This window comes from Plectropomus leopardus, chromosome 24, assembly GCF_026936395.1.
Source record: "Plectropomus leopardus strain MGB_pleo_1.0 chromosome 24, ASM2693639v1, whole genome shotgun sequence".
In the NCBI taxonomy this organism is placed as follows: Eukaryota; Metazoa; Chordata; class Actinopteri; order Perciformes; family Serranidae; genus Plectropomus; species Plectropomus leopardus.
Window position 1 is genome coordinate 1,138,641 of NC_142199.1, and position 16,259 is coordinate 1,154,899.

General features: G+C 38.5%; 1 protein-coding gene and 1 long non-coding RNA gene across 2 annotated transcripts in view; one reads left to right on the forward strand and one right to left on the reverse strand.

The window, feature by feature from the left end:
• LOC148185452 (uncharacterized) overlaps positions 1–16,259 on the reverse strand; it is a 158,927-nt gene that overhangs the window by 73,179 nt on the left and 69,489 nt on the right. The gene's annotated exons all lie outside the window — the stretch shown is intronic.
• LOC121963053 (transcription activator GLI2-like) overlaps positions 14,430–16,259 on the forward strand; it is an 86,682-nt gene continuing 84,852 nt past the window's right edge. The window contains exon 1 of the mRNA XM_088074694.1: positions 14,430–14,819. The gene's annotated coding sequence lies outside the window, so the exon portion shown is untranslated. The remainder of the gene's footprint in view (positions 14,820–16,259) is intronic.

The following is a 16,259-nucleotide window of genomic DNA, read 5'->3' on the forward strand; positions in this document are numbered from 1 at the left end:
TGGAAAGCTCAGCTGGTCCGCTGCCAGTCCTTCCTAATTATTCCCATATTAATGTTCCTTATCTGAGCTGCAATAAATCTCTCCTGCACTCATCACATTTCTCTGCTTCCTGTTCAGGAGTCGTTTGTCATCTGCTGTCGGGGTGCTGCGACCTCTGACCTTCACAAGCTTCGCTACAAATCACTTCCAACCACGGCGATTTAAGAATTTAGGAAGTGGTTACAGTCTGTGTCACGTGATAAAACTGTCGAAGCCTCAGTGGCCAAAAACTCAAACTTTCAGTTTTTTTGTCTTCTCCTTTCTTTTACATTTTACTTTTCTTTACGTTTTTTGTTTTGTTCTCATTGTTAGGTGTGAGTTGATAAAAACTGCTTTTTTATTACCAAATATTTTGTATTTTTGCATGTATTTTTTATTCAATTATTAATTAAATGTTTGGGTTTACGTCTTAGGTGATAAAGTTTTTTATAAACAAAAATGTCATTATTATTTATTATAACTTTTTTTACATTTAAAATTTCACAAATTTTTTTCTATTTTTTCAAAAGTTTTTAATTGTTTTTATTAATATCTTTATTTTAACTGCTATTTTTAACATTCAAAAAAATTATTTACATTTTTTTCTTTATTCAATTTTGTTTTAGTTTTATTGTTATGTGCTTGGAGATACAAGTGTCAACAACTATCCACAATTTTTTTTTCAAAAGTTCTTTTTATTTTTTATTCTTAATTTATTTTAATTGTTCTTTGTTTTTTACATTTAAAAAAATATATATTTTTGTTCATTAAATTTTTGGTTTTGTTTTTATTGTTACGTGTGACAGTGTACGGAGCTCAGGGAGAACGGGGATGGTTTAGAGATGGCGAGAAAATGCTGAAAACTAATTTTCCCGTTCATATTTTCAGGTGTTTCTGTTTAACTGTCCAAACAGCAGAGTGATCCCTCGTTGACACACCTGCAGCGGATCATCCTCCCACTTTAATATGATTACACACACACACACACACACACACACACACACACACACACACACCTCTGCGTCTCACGTTCCTCCTCCACTCGCCCAACACAAAGACTGCAAATATCACTGATCTCACAGCGGCCAATCAGCTGCCAGCTCAACAAAAGACCCTGAAACACGGCTGGCCCTGGAGCAGCGCCACTCAGAGCGCTGCGGGCAGGTAACGGGCTCAGTGTACCACCTGAGGGTCTCTGACAGCAGCTGTCTGTCACCTGAGAGCGCCGTGACATCACCTGTGAGCGCAGTGACGTCACCTGTGATCGCTGTGATGTCACCAATGAACACGTGACGTCACCAATGAACACGTGACGTCACCAGTGAACACGTGACGTCACCTGTGATCGCTGTGACGTCACCTGTGAATGCCCGCTGTCAGACCGAAACACCTGAGGCTCCTCAACACCTCTACAGGTGAATTTAACGGAGTGAAGTGAATTTACGAGGATTTTCTAGAGCCAGACAGTAAAATAAAGTCTGCAAAACCCCAAAATATGTTCAATAACAAGTTTTATTGATTATGTTAAATATGCGCACATCAACTCATAACTTGTCTTTAGTCTTTTCTTAAGTAGGACCTTTATTTGTGGGGGCTGTTTTGTTGATTTCTTTTGGTCATTTTGTATCTTTTTGTGGTTATTTTGTGTCTTTTTTTGCCATTTTGTTTTTTTTTTAAGTACCAATGTGTTTGTTTGTTTTGGTCATTTTGTGTCTCTGAGGCGATTTTGTGTCTCCGTGGGGTTCATGTAGTCATTTTTGACATTTTATGTAATTTTTTTGTCTTTAAGGTCATTTTGTATCTCTTTGTTGTCATTTTGTGTCTTTTTTGTCACTTTGCGTTTATTAAAATCCTTTTGTGTCTTTTTGTTTTTGTTTGGGTTCGGGTTAGGTTTTTTGTGCTTTATGTATCATTTGTCTTTTTGGTTGTTTTGTATTTCTTTGTGGTCATTTGTTGTCTTTTTTTGCTTTTTTTGGAGCAGTTTTAATGTCTCTTGTGCGTAATATGTTTGATTTCTTTTGGTTTCGGATGTTGTGTCTTACCGTGTTTTTGAGCACACTGGTGTCTTAAATTGGGCCAAAAAAAGTGTTTTGATGCAGATTTTGATCCAGACGCATTTTGTAATTTTGTAAAGTGTATCGCTCCACAGCAGGTTTTAATTTTGTGCAATATGCAGAGTGACGGAGGATCCTCAACGCTCCTCTCAGGGCTAATTGTTAGCGATATGTCGCATTAATATTTAAACTTTTCCAAATTTTGACACGGCCTCATTAAGTATTCATCCGGCTGCTCTCGAGCAAAATGTGGGGCACCAAATGTAACTGTGCCGAGTTTAATAAGCCAGATAAAATATTAATTTAAGGCCACAAAAGAGACGTTAAGGCTTGTGAAGGTTTTGCTTTTTTCGCATTAACCCTGCGAAATGCAAGACATTAATAAAAGGTGAAAAAAGAAAGAGGGACAGAGGATTATCAGAACATTTTTATACAACTTTTTTTTTTAGAACATCTCAAATATTGTAGTTGTAATGACTGTAATTTTGTATTTAAAATTACCTTAAAAGATAATATATATTCATTATTATTACTGTTATTATTATACTTTTTTTCCAGGTCATTTTCTTATCTGTCGTTTTTCTAAAAAAATTTCTTTTAATTTTTTCCTTTATTATGGGTAATCTTAATTGTACTAACTTTTTAAAACATTTCTTAATAATTTTTGAAGAATTTCTTGTTCAGTTGCTTCTCGCCTTTTTCATGTTTTCAAATGAAATCAAGCTTGTTTGCTCAGGTTTCAAAGGGTTAATTACATATTTCTCCTCTTTTTTTTTGAGGTAAAAAGTAAGCATCTCCATCTCCGCCCGCCTCTGCATCTTCTCTCATTTCCTCATGTCTGTGTATCAGACTGACTGCTGCAGGCTCACAGGGATATTTCCTTACATCTGCCGACCTTTGACCTCTCTCCTATTAGTCGCCTGTAACGCTGCTCGTCCACGATGTTTGTTTGTGTTTCAGGTCGTTCTGGATTAAACTGTGAGCATGAAATTAAAAGATGATTTTGACCACTGGAAGCCAGAATTAAAGTTTCACCTGAACGTTTAATGAGCGCGTACACACACACACACACACACACACACACACACACACACACACATGCACACACACACACACACACACACACACACACACACACACACACACTCACACACACACACACACACACACACACACACACACACACACACACACACACACACACACACACACACACACACACACACACACACACACACACACACACACACACACACACACACACACACACGCACACACACACACACACACACACACACACACACACACACACACACACACGCACACACACACACACATGCACACACACACACACACACACACACACACGCACACACACACACGCACACACACACACACACACACACACACACACACACACACACACACACACACACACACACTCACACACACAGAGCGTGGTGCTCAGTGATGGATGAGGCAGACGGTCATGTGATACACTCCCCCGACATGAGACAGTGGCCCGAGGTGAAGGCCGCCACCTTCCCAACAACGTCAGGATCAGTTTTTACAAACCCTCATCACAACCTGATCCACTGAGGAGATGCTGATTCTAAAGAAAGAGTGACTGGATATTTAGTCGTACATTTGCTTCCATATTTGTTAAAAGCTCAACATGAGGTGAACACAAAAGTCAAAAACTTCCCTTCCCCAAACTTCTAGCAACTTTCCCAAAACCTAGAAATTTCCTAAAATGCTGAACTGTCCAGAAATCTTAGAAATGCCCCAAAATCCTAGAAATGTCATACAAACCTAGAAATGTCCTAAAATCCTAGAAATGCTCAAAAACCTAGAGATGTCCTAGGACATTTTAGTCCTTAAAATGTCCTAAAATCCCAGAAACGTCTTAAAATGCTAGAAATCCCCCCAAAACCTAGAGATGTCCTTCAATCCTAGAAATCTGGGAAATGCCCTCAAATAACTGAAACCTCAGAAAGTCCTAGAAACGCCCCAAACAGCCTACAAATGGTCTAAAATCCAGGACACATTTTGAAATCCGAGATCTCTTAAAATCCTAGAAATGTCCTAAAATCCAACAAATGACTTAAAATCCGAGGAACATCCCATAAACCTAGAACTGTGTATTTCCAGCGTGACGGTGCCATGTTGCATTTTAGGGAGACATCGCTGTGTTTCAAACTGAGATAGAGACACTAACAGCAGACTATTCTCTAAAGTGACAAGAAATTCAGTCATTTACTAAGTTCCATATGTTCTAAAATTCAAGATATTCAAAAAAGACCTTAGTTTCCATCTCACTGCCAACATCAGTCTCCAAAAACACATCAAAAACAGCTTTTTAGCACTAAAAATGGCTGCAAAAATGAGTTCAAACTGTGGATCAGAGCTCATCACAGCCGTCTTCGTGACACTGCAGTCATTTCTGAACACTTTCTCTTCAATAATCCCTAAAACTGATGTATTTTCTTTAAGCAACCTCAAGCAGATCATTTTTGTATTCTTCAGCGTGGGCCGTCAGAGACGATGCACTGGGAAAGTGTGGTCCCAGTATAAAGTGAAGGTAGGACTGTTTTCAGCCCACAGCTGCTTACTGACCTCTAGTGTCTGAACGCTGCTGATGGTCCAGCATGAGCTCATGTCTCTGTGAGTCAGTGATACTCAACTGACAGCCAGCGGGACGGATCTGACCCCTGACAGGGCCCCTGGTGGCCCCCAAACATTTTCTAATTCTCAATAATAACAAAGTGAATAGTTTTTGTCCTTTTAGTCTCCATAAGGTGTCAGAGTGAATAAAACAGCATCAAAATAGAGCTTTTTGATCAAAAAAGAGCCAGAGTTGGATCCCAAACACCCCCGACAGAGGACACAGCTGAGACACTGCTGTCCTAAAATCACAGAAATGGCCTAAATTCCTGGAAATGTCCTAAAATCCAAGAAATGGCCTCAAAAAATGAGAAACATCCCTAAATCCTAGAAATGTCCAAAAATCCTGAAAATGGCCCAAAATCTGAGATAAATTCCTATAAATGTAATAAAATTGTAGAAATGTCTTAAAATCTTATTAACATCTGAAAAGCCTAGATTGTCCTAAAATCCGAGAAACGTCCCAGAAACCTAGAAATGTCCTAAAAATCTAGAAACGTTCTAAAATCCTAAAAACATGTTTTGGGCAGCAGTGTCTGGCTGCTGGCCTCCTGTCATTTTTTCTAAGTTTGAAAATCAGGTTGAGTCTTTCTTTTCTTTTCTGGTGTAAGTCCATCGTCCGTCCTCTCCGCTGCAGACCGTCACGCTGAATTACTCGAGCCCGGCTTTGCAGCGTAACAAAAGCTTGGATCAACTCTAACTCGGCGTTCGACGGGAGCGGCTCTGAGGCGCAGAACATTGGAAACAGAAGAAGCAGCTGAGTGTGAGTTTGTTCAGGTGAAAATGTTCGATGGATTCGCAGCGGTTTGCTTTCTCTGCTCGCTGAATCCTTCAGGACAAATAATCCCGAGCGACCTGGTCCACATGGACTGAAATCAGCGAGCTGATGGCGTTCCCATGCCAAGGAAAAGAGATGCTCTGTATGTGGTTACACAAACATCGCTCTGATTACACCAATGAACTTTGTTTGTTGTCAGGAAAAATCTCCCAGACGCCAAAGAACACAAGCAGCTTCAGTGTCACTGAAACAAAAGCTTTTCTGATTAATAAACTGTTAATATCAGCAACATTTTATCATAAAACACAAGGTTTGGAAATCTGATTAATGACTGACACTGTGAATTGTTTTTGTGCTTTGAGTCTAAAATCAAACCAATTTGGTCAATGTCCTGAAGGTTTAAACACTTTTGAAATTCCTTTGAATGCAGCACAAAAACTGTGATGTCGATCCAAACAAACACTGTAAACGGTGGCTACGTAACATTTCACAAATAATTGTGACTCGCAAAACTGCAGAAATATAACATGTTTTTTTTGGGTGCAAATTCATGTAAAATGAGCGAAAATAAAAAAAGAAGAAATGACCTCATGCTGCAAATTTGGTAAAATGACCTCTTTTGCATCATATGGAGGAAAGTTTTTTAATGCTTGATGCTTTGCTGTCGATATTTTACATTGTACCGGGAGCATAAAACAAATTTGTGCCACAGAAAGGAGGAGGAGGGATGTCAGGCGCGGCCCAAACAGTCACCACTCCAAACCAGCAGCCTCTCCAGTGAGAACCAGTGAGATCCAGTGAGAACGAGGCGATGGGACTGGTCAGATGTGACGGGACCTCCGCGAGGGGACCCCACTCTGCACTTGACATTCATCTCCTCTCAGATCACTTGAGTGTGACTTTCCCGAGGCTTTGCCCAGCGTGGAGCCCGCCGGAGCCTCCGCGACGACGCTGACATGCATTGTTGGCGTGTCACCGGGTTTTGGAGAGGGCCACGTGCGTCCAGTCGGCTGAGACAAGTGTTCCCACACATGATGTCAGACATGAGAGCGGACGGTCTCCAGAGCAAAACACGGCTTCACGGGCACAAAGAGACTTATCAGCTCAGGGACGGCCGCTTTGCGCGCTTTTTGTGCGGAGAATGACGTCTTCGTGTTCTCCCAAAGCCGGCAGAAATTTACATTTTCAGCGCCCTGCGTGGCCCTCGTATGGAACAATCTGTGCAGGTTGAGTGCTCTGCAGTTCTGTCAAGGACACTTGAGCAACAAAAATGTTTGCGACTGAAGCTTCAGTGACCTCTGAATGCAGGATAATCTAAGGAAGCCGGCGGCCGCGCTGCCAAGAAGTTAGAAAGTGGATCATGAAGGAAATTGATTAAGAGTAAACGCAGTAAAATCAGAGATAAGGTTTACAAAAACTTCGTTATTGCACTCAGACTGGGCTCCCACACAGTTTCCTCTGCAACTTCTTCGAGGAAACTCGTATTTTTGTCCCTGAACGTTGTCGAATTATCTTGTTGTAACGAGTAAGTAAAAAGTTTACAAAAGCACGCACATCCAGACTATGAAGACCAGGTGCTGGACAAAAGCTCATGCAAGACACAAAAATCCTCCATGTTAAGCTTGCATGCTTCCATCTGCTGATGAAGACCATGTATATACATGAAAAAGCTCCAGGATGAGACAGTAAGTGGACCTTGAGTGGAGATTATTTTGTGTCCAAGGTCAAGAATAAACTTTCAAGCTCAACCTTTTAACAAGAAGTTCTAAAAATCCACAGAAAAATGGATAACTCTATAATTTACAGTTCAAGCCTGCCTAAACTATCTGCTGATGAAGACAATGCTGATACAGCCAAAAGCTCTGGAACAAACTAGGAAGTGGACTATAAGTGGAGATTGTTTTGTTTCCAAGGTCAAGAACAAACTTACAAGCTCAACTTTTGAGCTAATACAGACAAAAAGATCTAAGTCCTCTTGAAAATGGACAGCTCAAGACAATGGGGCAAACTTTGTCTGCTGATGAAGACCATGTAGATTCACTAAAAAGCTCCAGGATGAGCAAGAGGACTTTTATTCGAGATTTTATCGTTAAGGTCAAGAGTGAACTTTCAAGCTCAACTTTCAAACAAGAAATCGTAAAAGATCTCAGAAAAATCGAAAGCTTGAAGATCTACAGTTCAAGAAACACGGGCAAACTTCACCTGCTGATGAAAACCATGCGGATGGAGTAAAAAGTTCTGGAAGAAACAAGTAAGTGGTCTTTGAGTGGAGATTTCCAGCCTTGAGAGTGAGCTCTCAGGCTGCTGTTGGGATGCCATCGTCAACCTAAATGAAGGACGAGTGATAAACAGCTCGGACCTGCTGGGTGCGAATGAATCTGTGTCATCAGTTAGTCAGACAGCGAGACGGGCGGAGACGGGCGGGGACGGCAGGGGACTCTGTGTGGACCTCATTGTCCCTCCGCACTGAGGCTGATGGGTCCCTAAAAGACTGACAGATTTGTGTTGGCCTGCAGCCAGCAGACAAACACACACACATTTCCATCAGAGCGGCACTCGGCTCAGCATGGGAACTTTTCGGGGCTGCTGGTTGGGATGAATGGTCCACGGAGGCGGAGGGCAGATCGTCCCACTATTAGTGTCAAACACGGGGTTCAAAATGGTGTCCCCCGCCAGCTAATGGAGAAAGAAACGCCGCAATCATTTATTTTAATTGATAAAGAGTGAAGTCTTCTCTGCAGAAAAACACCCTCTTTACCCTCGCACCATGAAAAATGACACAAAGATGGTCACCAAATCAGGCAAAAGACTGAACAAACTGGAGATAAATTCAACTTTTCAGAGGAACTAATGAGGACAAACTTTACTTTGTGAAAGGTTCTGTCTCGTTTTATTTACATTTATGTCCTAAAACCAGAGACAGCGGCACAGAGACAAGTTAAATGATCTCTTTTTGTCCTTCAGAAGGTCTGAAGGTTTGTTTCTTGCTCTTTATACTATGTCGCCTCACATCCTCCTTTTATATTTTATCATATTTTCAATTAAATTAATTTAATTATTCATTGATTTATTAGTTACTGGCTCATAATAATGGGGGTTATATATGAATTCTGGTTCATTACTTTCATAGGTTTTAAGTAATAGTGTACGCCTGTAATGAGATTGCAAGAAAATTACCTGGAAAGAAAAACAAATAAAAGAAAAAGAAAAAAGAGTAAAAACATTAAACAAAAATTACCTGAAAAATAGTGATAAATAATTATAATATATAATGATAATGTATAAACATATTTACCCTTTTTTGATAATTTTCTAATCATCCTCCCCACTTTTTAAAAACTTATTTTCAGGTCATTTTATTTTACAAATTTCTTACAAGATGTGGGACATTTCTTGCTAAGTTGGTCATTGCCTTTTTCTCTTTTTTTTCTTTTTTTTAAGACATCAAACCAATTTGCTCAGGTTTCAAAGGGTTAAAAAAAAAAACTGTCATAATTTGGGAGAATTGTGCCCCCGGGAGGAAGGAGGAGGTCCAACAAGTTTGCGGCTGATGAAAGCAGGTACAATCAGACGCTCTTATCATTTATCTATTTAATTTTATTTTTCATTTTTTCTTTTTTTTTTTATCCCGTACAAGGGTTGCCTCCTTTACTAGCTCAGCTACCGAGCAACCCCATGAAATTTAATTTTAAATGCCATCAGGAGACCAATTACAAACCTCTGTGTGTTTTAAAAACATAAATTAAGACTCTGCTGTTGTCCGGAGCTGTAATATGTTTGGAAATGAACCTCATTATCTGGGCAAAATAAATGGCGTGTACCTGGAGGAAAGCTGTACCTGTGTGAGCGCTCTGATGTCTGATTCTGTCCACATGTGTCTCGGCTGCTCTCGTCTGCTTTAGTCTTCAGTGTCTCAGAAAACACATGTTGGACGACCCCTTGACCTTTAATATCCGCTGAGTTTATTTGGTGCGCCCCCCCTCCTCCCTCGCCTCCGATGCGTATTAAATCAGATATGCTGAATGGAGGGAGCGCGCCGCCCCCCTCGCCACCTCGTGCTTAACCCTCTGTGACCTCAGGTTTTCCTAAGTAAATGGATTTAGACCGCAGTCTCCGCTGTGTTTGCTATGACTGAGCGAGCAGCTCTATTGACCTTAATATGAGGGGTGCAGATTAATATGCAGCCCCCGACTCCGTGTTGTTCCACATGACGACATCGGTGTTAAAAGACACGCGTGAGAGGAGCAGATCGTGTTTTGATGCACAGTAACTGTTTCGGAAAAGCAGACGTTTTGGTTTGAACCGTGGCTTTTAATGGCACTGTAACCAGTGAAGTCGCTACAAAACACCCACGTTTGGTGCCTTAAAAGCTGCTGGAAACACAGCGATGAGACGTGAGAAAACATTTACATTTTGTCGTTCTAAATTTGCTGGAAAAACAGCCACAGGTCCCTAAAATCCACCCATTTGGTGGCTATAAAGTCAGTGGAAGCAAAGCGACCGGTTGCTGCAAAACAATCACTTTGGTGGCTAAAAAAGATGAAAACAAAGAAAGGATAACACAAAACAGCTCCGTTGACTGAATGACTAAAAAGCCGCTGAAAAATGAGTGACCAGTGGCTTCAAAACCTTCATGTTTGTTGTCTATAAAGGTGCTGGGAAGACAGTGATAGATTGCTACAAAAAAATCTACATTTGGTGACAAGGAAAGTTGCTGGAATATCAGCGACAAGTTGCTACAAAACACCCACATTTGGTGGCTAAAAATCCTCTAGAAAATCAGTCAAAGGTTGCTACAAAACATTCAGTTCGGTGGCTATAGAGCTGCTGGACAAACCTGAACAAGTCACTACAAAACACCCATGTTTAGAAACTCAAAAAGTTGCTGGATAAACATTGACAGGTTGCTACAAAACACTCACATTCAATGGCTATAAAGCTGCTGGAAATACTTGGACTGGAAGCTACAAATTACCCACATTTGGCCCAATGAGAAGCCAAATGAAAACAATGATGGACTAAAAATCTGCTAGAAAAACAGTGACAGGTTGCTACAAAACATCCAAATTTTGCTGCTATTAAGCAACAAAATCAAAGAGCAAGAAACAGCTGAAGTTGCCATTTTTGCTGCGATGTTCAACAACAACACAGACAGAAAATCCTGAGAGAACAGGAAGCACTGGACGTCATTTTTACACCAAGAACATCCAGCTGTAAGAGGAATTCTGGGAAATGTAGTAAACAACACTTTGTCACCATTAAGATCATAGACTGAAGATACATTTTAGTAAAATAAAATGTAATTGTTTCAGCTCCTTGCTCAGTGTTTAGTGTCAGCTGACGGACTTTATCTGCAGCAGCTCTGACGCACTTAAACATAAACCCCAGATGTCCCAGTTTGTCCCACACTGGGGACAGAAACCAGCACAGAGACGCCTCTCGAGCGGCTCTGTGGAAGTCATCAGTATCAGATGGCAAGATGGGGAAAAAGATTTCTCACGCAACAGTTTGAGCAGATATTTAATCTCATTGTTGCTTGAAGGTGAGATTATTTCCATATGGCAGCTGTACAGACGATACCATCATTTTTTAACAGTTATGATTTAACTTCCGTCTTTTATTTTCATTTCATTTCAGGCGTTTTACTGTCGTGCACTCGTGCCGGATGGACGCACTGATACCGTCTGTGGTCCGGCTGCAGATGGTCTTTGTGCTCTGACAGGAGTGTCAAATTATTTTATTGTTTCACTAAAGAGTCACAGGCCAATGCTTCAACATGAAACATTATTTTATGATTAATGTGTGACTGAGAAAGCCCAGTTTATGTTGATTTTTTTTAAAATAAATGCAGCTTTTTGTTTCTCTTTTTTACTTAAGTCAAATCCAGTCACTTGTATTTTTATAGCACATTTAAGCAGACTAGTTTGGATCTTTACGTGATTAAAAAGTAGACGGTGAATATGACTTCATGTAATAAAATAACAGCAAAAGGGTAAACAAATAATAACTTAAATAATTTAATTAAAATAGATATTTAAAAAATAATTTTTAATGAAATAAAAAAATACAAGCGAATTTTAAAGCTTGATCTACATTTTTAAGAGGCTCCTTTTTTTCTTTAAATAACTGAGATCTCTTGTTTTTTCAAGACTGGAAAATTGTCAGATGGGATTCTTGTTGCACGCCAGCAGGTGGCTCTACAATACCTTTTCTTCACCGCCTCTAAACTGCAGCACATACATGAATAAAATATTTCAATTATAAATAAATAAAATGAGCTCTATCTCGACATAAAATAGTCTGAAAGGGACCACACGTAAAAAAATTAGGTACTTGTACTGTACTGTACTTGGTTTTTTTTTTCCCTTGATACTTTTGCTGCACTGCATTTCAGAGGGAAATATTGTACTTTTTATTTTACTACATCTATCTGAAAGCTTTAGATACTTTACAAATTTAAACTATATTTATTCATTTATTTTTTAAATATATTAAACTACCCAACCGTTTATAATAGCACAGCTGAAACAATTAACAATTAATCAACTGGGCACCTGACAGATAGGTGCCCAGTTGATTGCCCCGTCTTGTACCAGCACATAACAGCTGATTGCATTGTGGAAACACTGGTCATGATATAGTTTGTTCACTAGGTGGCGCTGTTTCAACAATCACATATCAGAAACAGATTTCCCAACTTCTTCAAACTATTAACTGAAGGTATCCTGACCAAAAAAGTATGTGATTAAATGTAAAAGGTGTAAAATCAGACTGTTTTTAAAGTAAGTAAATAAATATAAATATAATTAAAGTATAAAATAAACATACCCGATACAGAAAAACGCCAACGGGGGGAAAGGTCATATAAAAAACAAAAAAACGAGAAAAACACCCCTAAAAAACTCAAATAAAGAATTAAAAATATAATAATGAAAAAAAAGATTAAACATTTTTATCAAATCAGTTGGCGATTAATTTTCTGTCAATCAGCTGATTAACTGATCAGCTATCAATCAAACATGTATACTTGTGATCAGAAGAGCTGCAGCACTCTGGCACTGCCAGCAGAGGTCAGTGTTTCATTTGACATAAACATCCACGCTGCAACACAACGTCACAAAAAAAAGGATTTTAACTGATTAATAAGGCTCAAACTACAGTTTATTACATTTGAATAAAGTGCAGCATTTAAAAGACAAACACCTCTAAAGGAAACATTCATGATATTCTGTTAAATCATTTTTATTTTGCTACAAAGAGAATTAAAAAGAGGATTAAATTGTTGTGCTTTATGGCACGCCTTCATCTGCTGCAGAAATCCTGTTAATTCCTAAAACATACACATTTGTTTATTTTTATTAAAATCTTATTGTACTTCAGTGTCCAGGTTTTTACAGAGTTTTTTAATATTTCTGCAGAAAATAATACGCTGCATCAAATTATCTTTACTATAAAACACCTCAAACTATCTGTTAATTAACGAGTTATTATTTGTCATTTGTTGATTGATAAAATGAATAATTTTATTAAAGAAATTCATTAAAGAAAAGATTATGTTCTGCGCTCCAAAATATAATTGGAAATAACTTGATTTTTAGAAATAAGGGGAACATAATGACAGAATATATACTGGATAAACTGTCAATGAATAATAATCAATATGTTTGATTTATTCAACCATTATTGATACAAAATGCTGCAATCTGAACATTTTCCAAAGACGCAAAATAGTATAAAATGTGACAAAATGCTAAAAACACCAAAGGCCTCAAACAAAACCTTAAACAAGAAATAATCCTGTCAATTATCAGAAGATAACAATAAGTATTTCTGATAATTGATCATTTATTTATCATGAGTGATGAAGTTTGATCTGTTTTGAGGCTAAATAGCTATATGACATTTTTGGTTATTTAAAAGATTTTTAGTCAATTCATTATATTTGATTATTGATTATTAGATGATAAGTGACTTAATAAGAAAGCTTGAAAAACTGTTGAAATTGTCGGCCATCCTGGACTCATCAGCGGTGATGAGGACAGCGGTTTGTGGGCTAGTCTGTCCGCTCTGTCCTCTCTGAGACCGGACAGAGAGGGAGGGAGGGAGGGAGGGGGAGGTGAGGGGGGAGTCAGAGAGAGAAGGGGGAGCGCCGCGGTGAAAAACGACCAAAAAAAGATACAAAATGAGCCCAAAGAGACACAAAACAGCTACAAAGACACAAAACAAACTAAAAAAAAAGACACACGCACGCACGCACGCACAAACACACACACACATACACACACATACACACACACTCAAAGAGACACAAAATGTCTAAAGAGACAAATTTATCTAAAGCAAAATAACCTAGATATAGATACCTAACAGAGATATAAAACGACTACAAAGAGACACAAAACAACGTCAAAGACACACAAAATGACTACAAGACATATACAGAAAAACAGCACGCGTACACACACACACACACACACACACACACACACACACACACACACACACACAAACTTCAATGAGAATCTTAAAACAACCTCAAAGACACAAATCGACAACAGAGACATTTGAAACTCGCACAAAATAACCTATAAGAGAATCATGAAATGAAGTCAAAGAGACAAAAAAACAACCACAAAAAGACACAAAATGACCAATGAGTGAAGACATTTCAGGTGTTTTTGAGGCTTTTTTTCAGTTTAAAGACACAAAAAGTTCAATATTTAAGATGATTTAGATTTTTTTTAAATCAATGAGCGGTGTTGATTTATGAATTACAGATAACAGACTGAATGACTGAATTATTGGACATCCTGAGTTCATCAGGTCTGAGGGAGCGGGGGAGAGAGGAGGAGGAGGAGGAGGAGGTGAGGGGGGAGTCAGAGGGAGAAGGAGGGAGGAAGTTGGGCTCAGAGGAGGAGGAGAGGGGGGAGGGCTCATCCCGGAGCTCTGCAGCATCCCGGAGTAAAAGTTGCTCCTCGTCATTGTGAAGTGTGCTCGGTGAGTGTGTGAGTGTGTGAGTGTGTGTGTGACCTCCGGCGGCTCCGCGATGCGCACACACTCGGAGGACTCAACTTTTTAATCCGTGCCGAGGCGCGCGCACTCAGACCCGGGACTCCCGACACATGCGCTCGCTCCGCGCCGTCCTGCAGATGTGGATTTCACTGTTTTTTGGGTTTTTTTGGGCAGTTTGGATTTGTGTGTGAGAGAGAAAAGTTTCAACAGAGAGGAGGAGAAGTGAGGAGGAGGAGGAGGAGGAGGAGGAGGAGAGGAGTCCGAGGAGGAGAGGCGCAGAGCGGACACTTTGGGTGAGTTTGAGTCGGTGTTTGGCCATGTGCTCTGTGAGCCGAGACTTTTACTGCCGATTAAAGCAACAATTAAACACTTATTTCTTTTTATTATTTTGCAGCTCTAATTCGAACTAATGCATGAAGAGATTTCTGTCACTTTCTAAAATTATTTCATATAATATTTCTGCAATTCATTGACTCAATATTCCCTTTATTATAACGGACTTTATTATGATTGTATCTAATAATGTGAAGATCAGAATAAATAAACAGCACATCTAAGAGGTTCCTTAAAGGCAGAGCAGCTTTTTTTGCACACACTCACTGATTTAAAGAGGGATTTTGGAGGTTTTCACACACACTCTGGAATTCCTGGAATTTGCAACCTGATATTTAAGATGCTCTCCAGTGAAGCCGCCTGCACAGGAGGGAGCCTCAAAGTTATCTGATGGTTCAGGACACTTTCTTTTCCTTTTCTGTGTGTATTTTTTTGACAGAGATTTACCTTCGTCTGGTAAATTAAGTTTTTGCAGCATTAAATAATTTATGTTTAACACTTGGAAAAAGGTTGAAAGTAGAGATTTAAATGTTTTTCTGCAGCATTTAAGTCAGATTTTTGTCTTTTTCTGGATACAGAAGCTTAATTATTGCGGCTGGAAATTTTTTTATTATCTTTGTAGCATTATTTGTTAAATTTTTCCCCTTTATAACGGTTAACACAGTGATTAAGTTGTTTTTCTGCAGCTTGTGAGTCAGATTTTTGTCTATTTTTCTGGATATGTAAGCTTAATTACTAAAGTAAATTATTATGAGTAGTATTATTATCATATTTTCAAAAGAGATTTAAATAACGCCTGGTAGTTGAAGTCTTAGTTGCATTAAATAGTTTATGTTTATGACATGAAAAAGGATTAAAGCATTAAAAATAGAGATGTAATTGTTTTTCTGTAGCTTTAAAGACGGATTTTTGTCTTTTCCTGAATACAGAAGCTTAGTTATTGCAGTACATATATATATATATATATATATATATATATATATATATATATATATATATTAAATAGATTTAAATGTATTCTTGTTGTTTAAGTCTTTGTAGCAGTAAAGAATTTATGTTTATCACATGAAAAAGGTTAAAATGTGAGATTTTTTTTAGCTTTATAGTCTGATTTTTTTCTCTATTTTTCTGGATATAAAAGCTTAATTATTGCAGCAGAATATTTTTAATAATCTTTGCAGCATTTAAAAAAAATAGTTTTATTGCCAATTAAGAAATGTATTTCTCTCTACTGCTTCAAAATCAGATATTTTTTCTGAATATAGAAGCCTGATTATTGCCGTAATATATATTTTTTAATCGTTTTATTTTTGAAGAATATTTAAATTTCATCTGGTAGTTTAAGTCTTTGTAGCATCAATAATTTTTGTTTATCACACCAATATGGTTAGATTTAGATT